The sequence below is a fragment of the Lepisosteus oculatus genome, chromosome 14 (genome assembly GCF_040954835.1).
Source record: "Lepisosteus oculatus isolate fLepOcu1 chromosome 14, fLepOcu1.hap2, whole genome shotgun sequence".
NCBI classification, from domain to species: domain Eukaryota; kingdom Metazoa; phylum Chordata; class Actinopteri; order Semionotiformes; family Lepisosteidae; genus Lepisosteus; species Lepisosteus oculatus.
The window spans coordinates 49,486,188-49,499,237 of record NC_090709.1 but is presented as its reverse complement, the minus strand read 5'-3'; the positions used below and the strand labels follow the sequence as shown (position 1 = coordinate 49,499,237).

The 13,050-nt window shown below is 39.3% G+C and overlaps 2 non-coding genes across 2 annotated transcripts; both read right to left on the bottom strand.

Moving 5' to 3' along the window:
* Positions 1-9,753: 9,753 nt before the first annotated feature.
* Positions 9,754-9,866, bottom strand: trnal-caa (transfer RNA leucine (anticodon CAA)). The gene is made up of 2 exons: positions 9,829-9,866; positions 9,754-9,799 (listed from the first exon to the last, which is right to left on the bottom strand). It is a non-coding gene; the product is annotated as a tRNA-Leu (tRNA).
* A 2,755-nt stretch (positions 9,867-12,621) lies between these two features.
* Positions 12,622-12,734, bottom strand: trnal-caa (transfer RNA leucine (anticodon CAA)). Its single transcript has 2 exons — positions 12,697-12,734; positions 12,622-12,667 (listed from the first exon to the last, which is right to left on the bottom strand). It is a non-coding gene; the product is annotated as a tRNA-Leu (tRNA).
* Positions 12,735-13,050: the final 316 nt, after the last annotated feature.

Here is a 13,050-nt window from a genome sequence, read left to right as displayed (position 1 = left end):
TCCTGGATAAAGCAATTAGAAAATAGTTGGATTTACACTTGTAAGAAAATTTCTGATTTTAATGGGACATGTTGAGTCTTTTCTTTTCAGCTTGAAATTAACTCTTGCCTACTATGTATATTCCATTGCAGCCATTTTAATGCAATGCAGCTCCATACTTCTCACAAAGTCTAGGCTAGGTGTTACACCCCACTGTGTTTATGTAGATTAGACAGTTCTACTTGGGGAGGGGAAGGAACTTTCAGTTTTCTGATGTCATTGTTGGCCTTTAACATAAGGCAATCAGCAATCAAATGTCCTGTTTTTTCTTAAGTTGAACAAAGATGTGCCACATGCATACAGTGTCATGTTGTATATTTTTAATGCTACTACAGTACAGCTTGTGGGAAATACATTTGTCCTGTATCAAAGTTTAACTTACCCTACATTACAAACTGAGTGAATTCAACAGAATCGACGGCTAAAAGCAACATGTCAAAATGTTCCCAAAATAACAAAAAGTGAACGAGTTGAGGATTCGATAATAGAGTAATCATAACAATAACTCCCGAGTTGTTTAATGCAATCCAAATGAAAGAAGGACACTTAAATAAACATGAAAAGACTATTTGTTCATTGACGAAAAGTAATGTCGCACTCTCTCTTGTTTAATCTGATTGTTTTATTGCTGCACAGACTAAAACCAGAGAGAAATAGCACCTCTTTCTTTGAAGCATTTTGTTTATCCTATCATGTATCGGTTTCCAATCATACAAAGTAAGTTCTGAGAATCTCCAATTCAACATACCTATGTTTTCCTGGAGAATGCAAAGCCCTTTTGCCTCTGGACCAGTCAAAATTTATGGATGTGGTTCACCCCCAGTCCCAAAATTGCTAAACAGAAGAGTGGCGTAGCGGTCGGCTCTGGCTGTCCCCTCTGTGCCGACACACTGCACATTCAATCCCTCCTTCTCTTGACTGATGGGCAAAAGGTGGACATCTGGGAGAACTGTACGTGGCATCTGTGAGTTCTGCTGTGTAGATGGTGCTTCCTGAGGGGAGAGAGACAGTGGGGACGGCACCAGCCAATTCATTAGTGGTGGTGAGCAGAGAGGACAGGATGGAGTGTCCTGAAGGGGTGTGCTCTGCTGGGGGTGGAGGGTCGTATGGAGATACGCATTGCACCAGGTACAGCAACCTGTGTGGCAGGGAGGGGCACTTTTCAGGAGATGAAGGTCTGTTTGGAGACGGCTGACACCCTAGTGTTTGACTGCTGGAACATACAGATGCAGCCATTCAAAATGCGTGGGGGATACCGCATTATTTTCCAGTACGCTGTACGCAGTCTACCGCGAGTTACCGTAAATTCTCCTATAATACGGCAAGCAAAATTATAGTATCCGGAATTTCCGCAAGGTGGAGCTAATAAAGCTCAACCTCTCATGTTTGAGCTGTCGCCATCAAAGTCTTTAACGAAGATATTACTAATAGTAGTAATAATGAATGACCTTGGACGAGCTGTAAGTGTAAACTCAAAGTATTGGCCTGGTCAACATTCTTTATATGGAATTTATATGGAATTTTACCACAGAAGGGAAATCTTAGTGCCTGAGCATAAAAAGAATAGGAGCATACTGCAACGCGTGTGAAGGCCATAAACGATATTAATTTTTGAACTTAAACATACAGTATATGGCTGGTCTCGGTACTTTAAAGAAAACATACACACCAGTATTCCATTTCTCACTAAACATTTTAAGCATCGAAGTCTTTAACTAACGTGATACCGGAGTCAACAAGCATACTTTTAGAATTCGATTAAAAGGGAATATAATATGGAATTGCGTATCTCAAGAAATTAATAACGATATGATTATAGTCGTGTACTGCGACAGGGCTGTGTAGGGCTGTTTCGCCTCTCTCTTCATGCGACTTCCCTTGTAGCCCACTGGTCTATGTGCCCGATTACCAACTCACGGGCTGTGTGTTCAAATTCAGCTGGTGCTGGACTTTTCTTTTAACAAACATTTCTTCGAAAAAATAGAATAGCAATATTATGGACAATCAATTGACTTTTATATTTCAAAATATCACAACATGATCGATTCTAAGTCATTTTTGATAACAATGAATAGTCACCTTCTTCCCTTCTGACAACGGTCCCTGCTTCTGCTTCCTGCTTCTATTGTGTGTGTGTGTAATAGAGTAAATTTTTATAGAGAAATGGAGGCTGGACAGTATGCGTTACAATATAAACATTTATATTGATTTAAATCGTGTTTTGATTTAAATCGCAAACGCATGTTTAATTATATGTGTTTTTTTAATCATAATCAGGCTAATGCAACATAAATTGATACAGTATCTTTGTCTTCTAAGTATCTTAATAAAATTTCAGCATAGCTTTCTACCCGTTTAGATTAATTTTTCTTGGGATTTTGGGATCAAACGTGGAAGGATTAGATTGTAATCGTTTTTATTTTTCAAATACGTTTTAGAAAAGTGTAATCTATACCTGCCCAGACTGTACGCCTTCCTAAACCCCGCCCTGACCACTTTCACTCCTGTCCTGCTCTTCCCCGCGCACCCCAGCCGGGCACTCTTCGGCCTCTGCCCGGGACGAATGTATATTTTGATCTTTACATCCGGCGTGGCACCGAGGGAGCGTCTGCATTTATAACTTAGTTTTTAAAATTAGTCAAGCAATATGAAGCATCTTCTTTTACTTTTAAGTCCCTTAAATACATTGAGCACAGCTTTCTCACCACTTAAGATTACTTTTCTATACCATCCTTACACAAAGCAGGAACTTTCCGATGACATACAGTACAAGTGGAAAGATTACAGATTTTAATCGTCTTTAATTTTGTTACGTTATACGTTTTAGGAACATTTCATCTAAACAAACACCACAAAACTATTCTCGATTGTATTTCTGAATGTTATGTTACATCTACAGTAGTTCACTGCTTTAAATACATCGAATTAAGAAAGTTAGATGTAGCACTTTAGATCTTTTTTTCTGAACCAGGGAAAATCTGATCATGTTTCTCTATAACAATAATAAAAAACATTATTTTACATATCACCTTTAAAAGTGGCATCTCAAAGCAAAAAAGTAGATGGGAAAAAACAGTTAAAAGGGACCAAAGTAAATACCAGACAAACGCAAACGCGTTTTTAATAGAAATGCTTTTATTCATTCAGCAGAGAGTGAGAGGGACATCCAGCAGAGAGAGACACACACACAGGTTTCCATTGACAAACGTAATTGTTTTTTTACATTCCTCTTGTCTAACAGGAATGTTTTGTTTCTGGACAGACTGTTAGACGAGAGGAAAAGAGCACCTCCTTCTACGAAGCATTTCGTTGATCCGATCACGAATTATTTTCCAGTCGCACAAAGTAGGGGTTGAGAATCTCCGATTCACCATGCTACTAATGGTTTCCCGGAGATTGCAAGGCAAGGCACTTTTGCCTCTGGACCCATCGAAATTTACAGACGTGGTCCACCCCCAGTAAATTTCAAAAGTCACAAGATTTCGAAACATGAGGGCGGCGTAGCAGTCGGCTCTTGCTTTCCCGTCTATGCCGATGCACTGCAAGTACAACCCCCCCTCCATCTCCTGAGTGATGGGTAGCAGTTGGACATCTGGGAGAATTATTCGTCCCACTGGCGTCTGTGAATTCCGCTGTGCTTCCTGGGGGGAGATAGACGGCGGGGACAGCATCAACCAATTCCCATGCGGTGGTGAACGGAGAGGCCGGGATGGAGTGTCCTGAGGCGGTGTGTGCTCTGCGGGGGGCAGAGCTTTCGCCAGGCATTGCAACCTGTGCGGCGGGGGGAGGCACTTTTCAGGAGACAGCTGCTCAACTGTTTGACTGCTGGAACATACTGTCTCCTTCCTCTGCATTTTCAGGAGTGTCTCTAGCCTCCCAGTCCTCCCCAGTAATGCATCGTACTGCTCCCACTGCTGCCGAAATGTCTCCACACAGGTGCTTCTTCTACAGGTTGGCACCCTGGCCAGTGGCCGAGAGCAGAGACCCACGGCCTGTGGCAAAATAACATAATTCATGTAAGAAATAAAGTCACACAGTAGTATTCATCAGTCGCGGAACAGAAGTCAAAATTAACTTTTCTTTTTTTCCGTCTTACCGCTTTCTTTTTTACTGTCCTGGTGGTAGATCGTTTCGCCCGTGCGGTGTTTTCTTGAAGAACAGGCTACGAAGAAATAATTATAATTGAATTTAAAATTCAAAATGGCAATAATACCTTGTAATATACGCTGTAATCACGTATTTCAGATGAAGTCTGCTGTATTTGCTGACCCTTCGCTCTTTGGAAGCTGGGGCGGCAGAAGCACCCCGTCTCTTCCCGTAAAAGGTCTTGGTCTCCATACTGTACTGTGGTCGCTGTAGTGCAGGTTCGCAGTTTTTTTTGTGATGGGAGCTCACCCAATCCCTTTGTGTATTTATGCTATATTCACATGTACGGCTAGAATGTTCATTGTCTTCCAATGAAAGGCGGGTGCCTCTTGCCGAAGTCGGGAGACATTAGAGGCTTGCCACACCCGGACTGTTAAACCAACGCATTAGCACGTCAAAGCCCATTGAGGAGCCGGGCGCAATAATTGTTTTGTCCCTTGATTTACTGATCTGCATTAATTATGGAAATCGAGTTCCTGCTCTTTGCAGACGACCTGGTCCCGCTGTCGCCCACAGAACAGAGGCTGCGCCAGAACCTGGCACTGCTGGAGCACTACTGTCAGACCTGGGCGCCGACAGTCAATCTGGACAAGACCAGAGTTATGGTTTTCCAGAAAAAAAGACAGACCTCAGGGAAACAGGTACAAATTCACACTTAACAACACATTAACACCAAACAACGTTTGTATTTTATTCCCTATTAATCAAACTCTAAGAGTATGTACCGGCTTGTCCACTCCTCCCGCCCCTCTCTGTGTACAGTAGAGCCTCCTGTCCAGCCAGCACATGTCCACAGACATTCACAACAGTGACTTATCATAAAACGTTTGCACATATAGTTAAATTATTAGTTGTTTTTCAGGAAGTTAAAAAAAAAACACTTGAAATACTTATCCAGTCTCTCGAAATAAAGTTTTTTTTCAAGGAATGCAACAAACGTCTGGCAATGTGTTTTTTTTAATCCAACATTGATAGCCACATCTTAAATCTTGTCAGTCAGCTCTTTTTTCTCTATTTGAATTGTGGCTTACACTTCGCACGACTTTAAAAGCTAGAAAGACAGGTTTCGATTCACATTAGCTGGCGAGCCTTGTTAACAAAAAAACAGACAATACACAGGGAGGGGGAGGTCAAGCCAGGGAGAGAGTTTTTTACCCTCTGTCTAAAAACCCAAATAACCTGGGGCTGAGACTCTGGGGGGATCATTGCGTGGTACAGAGCGGAGCTCAGTCAATTCTTATGGAATGTGTTTTCTTTCTTCTTTTTTTCAGCATGGAATAAACCTGTTACTTGATTCATATGGATGCCTGGTTCCGCCGGGGATTCAAAACATTTTTTATTTTTTTTTAATCGGGTATCAAAGGGAATAGCAGTATAACCCTGTTCATGCACAAACAGTGGCATGTTACATTATTGATTTGGGCGTCTCCTCTTGCCAGAAAGCTCTAAATTGCATTTTGAGCGTGGTTTTGACTTTTTTTAAATTGCATTTTGAGCGCGGACAGCACATACAAGGGTTAATTGCACAATGAACTGCGCCAAGAAATTTAAAATAGTCTTCTTTAGGTGTGATACAGTCTTTTAATACAGTCTTTGCTGTGCTCTTGAGGGTCCTTGTGGTATTTCGAGCTCTGGTTGAATGATAAGTGTCGCAGTTTAAAGTGTCGCAGTTTATTTATGGGTTGCAATTTAGAAAAAGTCAAAAACCCGCACTCAAAATGCAATTTAGAGCTTTCTGGCAAGAGGAGACACCCAAATTAATAATGTAACATGCCACTGTTTGTGCATGAACAAAGTTATACTGAGATTTCCTTAGATACGCGATTAAAAAAAAAATTTAAAAAAATTTGAATCCCCGGCGGAACACATTCCATAAGAATCAGCGCTTTTACAGTATATATCGCCTTTAAAGGTGGCTTCTCAAAACGCTTTACAGGATAAAAACAACAAGAACAGCAACAACAACAATATTGTATTTCATTGAACTTTGAAAACCAAGTAATAACTTAACTATATGTGCAAACGTTTCATATGTCGCTGTTGTGAATGTCTGTGGAGTGTACTGTATCTTATTTGCCTTATGTCCTGGTTATCTCACTCGCCCTCCCCCCCTCTCTCCCTCAATTCAATTCAATTCAAGGTGTTTTATTAGCATGACAGATGGGTACAATCATTGTTGGGTATTTACTTTGCTTTGAGATTCCACTTTTAAAGGTGATATATAAAATTTTAACTAAAATAAATCAATGAAATCGCTTTAACATGCTAATGCGTTGGTGTAACAGTCCGGGCATGGCAAGCTTCCAATGTCAACTCGACTCGATTGGAAGACAATGAACGTATTCTAGCCCTAAATGAATTAATAGCAAACATGGTTTACGTAAAAGACATTTTTCCAAGAAAGTTTATAATAATACGATCTATAGTTGAAATCTGAGCCTAAATATAAAGAAAAAGCATTTTCAGAGAGCAATCACGCTGTGTTTATGTAGAAAAAGCAATTAGGTTTATGAGCAATCTAATTACCTATTTGCTTAAAACGCTATATAAAATAAAGTTTATTTAAAGATGAATGATAAGTGTCGCAGTTTAAATAATTTTTGTAGTAGGGCTTGGACAGATTCCAAGTGCATTTTTGCAATTTACGTTGCATTGTCCAATGTGCTGCTGTAATACAGTTTAGAATTTAGAAAAAGTCAAAAACCGCACTCAAAATGCAATTTAGAGCTTTCTGGCATGAGGAGACACCCAAATTAATAATGTAACATGCCACTGTTTGTGCATGAACAAAGTTATACTGCAATTTTCCTTAGATACGCGATTAAAAAAATATAATTTTTTGAATCCCCGGCGGAACACATTCCATAAGAATCAGCGCATTTATACAGTATATCGCCTTTAAACACATATATTTAAACACGCATTTACGATTTAAATCAAAACGCGATTCAAATCAATATAAATGTTTATTTTGTAACGCATAGGTGACTATTCATTGTTAATAAAAATACTTAAATTCGATCATGTTGTGATATTTAGAAATATAAATTTGTTTGGTGCGAGTGAGGTTTTATTTAATCTCTGACCAAGGGAAACGTTTCATTTTTTCAAAGAAATGTTTGTTAAAAAATAAAGTCATAGTTACATGGGAATCAGGAAACTAACCCACAGAGCCACCAGCACAGTCACATGCTGAGGGCTGAAAAAGCACTACAGAAAAATTATCGACAGACAATGTACAGATTTGATAAAGCTATAAAATAATGTAATTAGGCACAGAACAAGTTTACAGCACAGTACAATAATAAATGCTGACCACGACTTTAGAAGCATAAATTACCTTACACTCAATTTAAACACAAGCTGTCTTTAGCTGGTTCATACAGAAATATAGAGAACCAGGCTCAGAACACACAGCTTCATTAGCGAATACATATGCAGGACAAGTGGAGAAGACGTTTTACAGTGGACGGATTTTTAGAAACATCCCATCAGTGACATCACTGAAGTCAACTCCTAGGTAACTCTCGTGTGGATAGTTTCACAAGAATCAGACAAAGGTTTAAGCATCGCTTGTTCTAGATAAAACTGCAAAAAAAAACAACAACCCATAATGTACTTCTTTGCGGCTCTGTTTGCCCAAATCATATATTCACAACGTGAAATTAGAAAATAATATTACGTAACCAAAATCCGCAATATGGAAACAGAACCTGTGTAATTGTTGACAGATTACGTACTCGTAACATTTTTACAAGACGAACTACAACATTTAAAAAATGACTTGTATGTACTTGATATCTCTAATCAATCCACGGCGATATAGTTAAAGCAGAGTCCCCGCACAAAACGAAACTAAAACGCCCTGGGCATACCGTTTTGCGCTTCTTATCAGTTGCTCAAAAGTAATTTGACCGTATGAAATGCATAATATAAACCTATACATAATAAAAACATATACGTGAGCAGTATTTACGTAGTATCGGTGTCAAGACATACCTCTCAAATACTGTAAATCAAGTTAAAAATATCTCAAGACCGATTCTGGTCATAATGAAACCATGTTTCGTGTATGTTTTCTTTAAAGTACCGAGACCAGCCATATACTGTATGTTTATGTTCCAAAATTAATATCGTTTATGGCCTTCACACGCCTTACAGTATGCTCCTATTCTTTTTATGCTCAGCTATTAAGATTTCCCTTCAGTGGTAAAATTCCATATGAATATTCAATACTACAACGGGCACAGTAAAGACGTTTACAGTAAATCTTTCTACGACAGACCAACGGACCACGAGTGCCCCTGTCGGTCAACCAATCACGTACCGCGGTACCCCGCGTCATCTTGCGTCATCTTGCGCCAAAATGCGCGACGCCGTAGCCAATTACCTCCGGTACGTGTCTGTACCGGGCACTTTGAATGGCTGCATCTGTATAAATTGAATTGTTCTATTTTTCAGGCTTGCATAGTCTTATTCATATTTCAGTTAAACCTTTTCTTCTGTAGTAATTTCATTTGATATTAAAATTAGTCCTGATTTAAGAATTTTGTAATAAGTTTCAGTTTCAGTTTAATCGTGCCCAGAAGCTACCAAAACTGGTAATGTTCACATAATGTGTAATGCAAAAGCAGCAGTTGGGGTGGGAAACAAAAGGCATTTCTTGGTATGAATCCTAAAACTTCATAGATGGCGTTCTAGGACTTCTCGCTTCAGATAAAGCTGTCAATACATCACAGATTTCTACTCAATCAATATCAGCAGTGTTATCACTACCAAACGCTAAATATAGATCCTGGCAAAAATTCATGAGTTGTTCGTTAGAAAATTGTTTATGTTTTTTTTTTAACATATTTTCAATACCAGACAAAAAGTCAAAGTTTCAATTTCATGCAACTGATGAAATCTCTCTTCGATGGAAGTTATAAGTACAGTACATCCAAAATACTGCGGAATCAATCAAATGTACATGTTTCTTGTGGATCCAGAAGATCATTTTGAGACTCAAAACATGCCTGTCTTTTCTTTTTTCGAGGACGAAGGAGTAGCAGCAGGAGTAGCAGTAATGGCAAGAACGTGTTTAGAGTTCAGCACTTCTCATTTCTAATGCAAGCCATCGACTCGGAAAGCACCGCCCGCGATAAAAGAAATTGCAGAATTGGTCTGTTCATGCTGCCTACACGCTTTGAATTGCTGGCATTTTCTGCAAGCGTTCCTTTTTGAGGGTTCATGAAATTCCTCACATTTGAGCCAACACTAAAATATTTCATTCGGGGTCGCCTAATTCATAGTGCAAACCGAATCTACAGGGGAATGCTGTGGCACATGAAGCCGTTTGTTATTCTGTTGTGAGGTGTGAGGGGCGGAATGCAAATCGAGTTGGTGAATAGAAAATGAAACAGGAGTCACTTCTTGAGCTACGAATTCCAAAAAGTATGAAAACCTGTGCATTTTAACAGTGCAGAATACTCACAAATTGCACTGAGTTGCTTGCTTTCTTCTGCTGCTTTTATATTTCAGTCATTCACTGTAGCACTGGAACAATTCAAGAGAGCTAAAAGCAGAAGCTGTCAGGAGTGGGATTTGAACCCACGCCTCCATTTGGAGACCAGAACACCCAAGCCAGCTGGAAAAACACATGTCTTTGAGTCTGGCGCCTTAGACCACTTGGCCACCCTGACAAGCATAAGCAAGTGGTGTGCTGAATGCACCAGTAGTTGACTAAACTGAGTTTCTTCCCTGAAATGATTTGCTTGCGAAGAGCCAAGTTGCCTTGAATGGATCTTGGAAATCAAATATACGGATGGATTGTTATTCGGTTGTGAGTTTTGAGGGGCGTATTATAAATTGAGTTGGTGAAAAGGCGCTTTTTGTTAGTCTGTCGGGAGGCTGCACAAGGTGTTTAGAGGGAGAACTTCTAAAAGGCTGGCTCTCTATGTTTAACATCAAGAAAGATTTTTTTTTCTCAATGGAAATGCTCTTTGACGCTTTCAGCTTTACGTAGGGAACAAATTCTGCCGAGACCTCTTTTGAGCCAGTGCAAATGGTAATGTGCCACCAAGTACATTTAATATTGGCTGTGGTAGCGAGCTGCTTTTGTTTGTGAAGCTTTTACTTCTTTAAGCTGAATCATCGGCAGGAGTAGCTTATTAAATCTTTGCTTATTGCGCTCCATCAGAAATACCTTGTCCATGTTCAAAAGAGATCAGGGGATTTACTTCATGCTTTCACATGGCATACCTTACACGAAAGATTTAAATGGGGAATTGATTGTGCTTCTTGATGTTGTTCCTGTGGTTGCCTTGGTTACAATGGTGAACGTTCTTCCACGTTCTGCTAGAGTATCCACTGGGTGGGCTTTATCAATTGGCTCGGATAGGTCATCAGTGCTCCGTCTCCAGAAAAATAATCAGCACTGTTTTTTTTCTGTGCGCATGACCGTCTTTTAAAACATATAAAATCACGAGTTCATTGATTTCTCCAAATAACAACAATACATTTTAACCCTTCAATCCAATAGTTTTACTCCAAGTAAAAAGCAGCGCAATATATAGAAAGATGACATTCAAAGATTTCAACGTTCTTATTGGATTGCCTGTATGCAGATATCACTCAGAATTGCTAATATGATTTTAATTCAGTTTTTCTCTACTACTTTCAGAGTCTTTTATTGACCTTGCTGAAGCAGAGAAGTGACATAATCACAATTGCAACCAGTTGTGCAGCTGTTTCTGGTTAATAATGATTAATGCGAAAAAAAAACAAGCTCCTTGCATTAAGGGTCCTCCCTCTGGATTCCTCTGAAAGCTGCGCGAATTACTCACTGCGTGTCCTGTACTGTGTAGCACAGTGACAAGAACGCCTTGAGTTTTTTTCCGTATGTGAAGGAAAATGCAAAAGAGCATGAAAAGTATTGATGGTATAAAATATCCATGGTACAACTCGAGAAAGAACTGAAGGACAAAACAATGACATTTGATGATTACAAGAGAAACACAACCGTCCGAACATGGGCTTGGATCCTGACCGCTTGCGTTAAAAGACAAAGCAAAGGATATAACCTGTAAATGTCTTCATGTCTTACAGTTTATGAAATAACACAATTTCTTACTTTCTTGATAATTTCTTACTATTGATAGACGCTTTTTTAAATTTTAACAGAATCACAATTACAAACAAATGGGGTTAAACTGTTATTCACATACTCTAACGAAGAGAAACGTTAGTGTCTTCCGGTGTGTGAGCCCATCTCTCAAAAAATAAAAAAATAAGTTCTATAAATTGAATTGTTCTATTTTTCAGGCTTGCATAGTCTTATTCATATTTCAGTTAAGCCTTTTCCTCGGTAGTAATTTCATTTGATATTAAAATTAGTCCTGATTTACAATTTTTGGACATGGTTCATCTTAAAGAATTTTGTAATAAGTTTCAGTTTAGGAAAATCGTGCCCAGAAGCTACCAAAACTGGTAATGTTCACATAATGTGTAATGCAAAAGCAGCAGTTGGGGTGGGAAACAAAAGGCATTTCTTGGTATGAATCCTTAAACTTCATAGATGGCGTTCTAGGACTTCTCGCTTCAGATAAAGCTGTCAATACATCATAGATTTCTATTCAATCAATATCAGCAGTGTTATCACTACCGAACACTAAATATAGATCCTGGCAATAATTCATGAGTTGTTTGTTAGAAAATTATTTATGGTTTTTTTTAAACATATTTTCAATACCAGACAAAAAGTCGAAAGTTTTAATTTCATGCAACTGATGAAATCTCTCTTCAATGGAAGTTATAAGTACAGTACATCCAAAATACTGCGGAATCAATCAAATTTACATGTTTCTTGTGGATCCAGAAGATCATTTTGAGACTCAAAACATGCCTGTCTTTTCTTTTTTCGAGGACGAAGGAGTAGCAGCAGGAGTAGCAGTAATGGCAAGAACGTGTTTAGAGTTCAGGACTTCTCATTTCTAATGCAGAGCCATCGACTCGGAAAGCACTGCCCGCGATAAAAGAAATTGCAGAATTGGTCTGTTCATGCTGCCTACACGCTTTGAATTGCTGGCATTTTCTGCAAGCGTTCCTTTTTGAGGGTTCATGAAATTCCTCACATTTGAGCCAACACTAAAATATTTCATTCGGGGTCGCCTAATTCATAGTGCAAACCGAATCTACAGGGGAATGCTGTGGCACATGAAGCCGTTTGTTATTCTGTTGTGAGGTGTGAGGGGCGGAATGCAAATCGAGTTGGTGAATAGAAAATGAAACAGGAGTCACTTCTTGAGCTACGAATTCCAAAAAGTATGAAAACCTGTGCATTTTAACAGTGCAGAATACTCACAAATTGCACTGAGTTGCTTGCTTTCTTCTGCTGCTTTTATATTTCAGTCATTCACTGTAGCACTGGAACAATTCAAGAGAGGTAAAAGCAGAAGCTGTCAGGAGTGGGATTGGAACCCACGCCTCCATTTGGAGACCAGAACACCCAAGCCAGCTGGAAAGACACATGTCTTTGAGTCTGGCACCTTAGACCACTTGGCCACCCTGACAAGCACAAGCAAGTGGTGTGCTGAATGCACCAGTAGTTGACTAAACTGAGTTTCTTCCCTGAAATTATTTGCTTGCGAAGAGCCAAGTTGCCTTGAATGGATCTTGGAAATCAAATATACGGATGGATTGTTATTCGGTTGTGAGTTTTGAGGGGCGTATTATAAATTGAGTTGGTGAAAAGGCGCTTTTTGTTAATCTGTCGGGAGGCTGCACAAGGTGTTTAGAGGGAGAACTTCTAAAAGGCAGGCTCTCTATGTTTAACATCAAGAAAGATTTTTTTTTCCCAATGGAAATGCTCTTTGGCGCTTTCAGTTT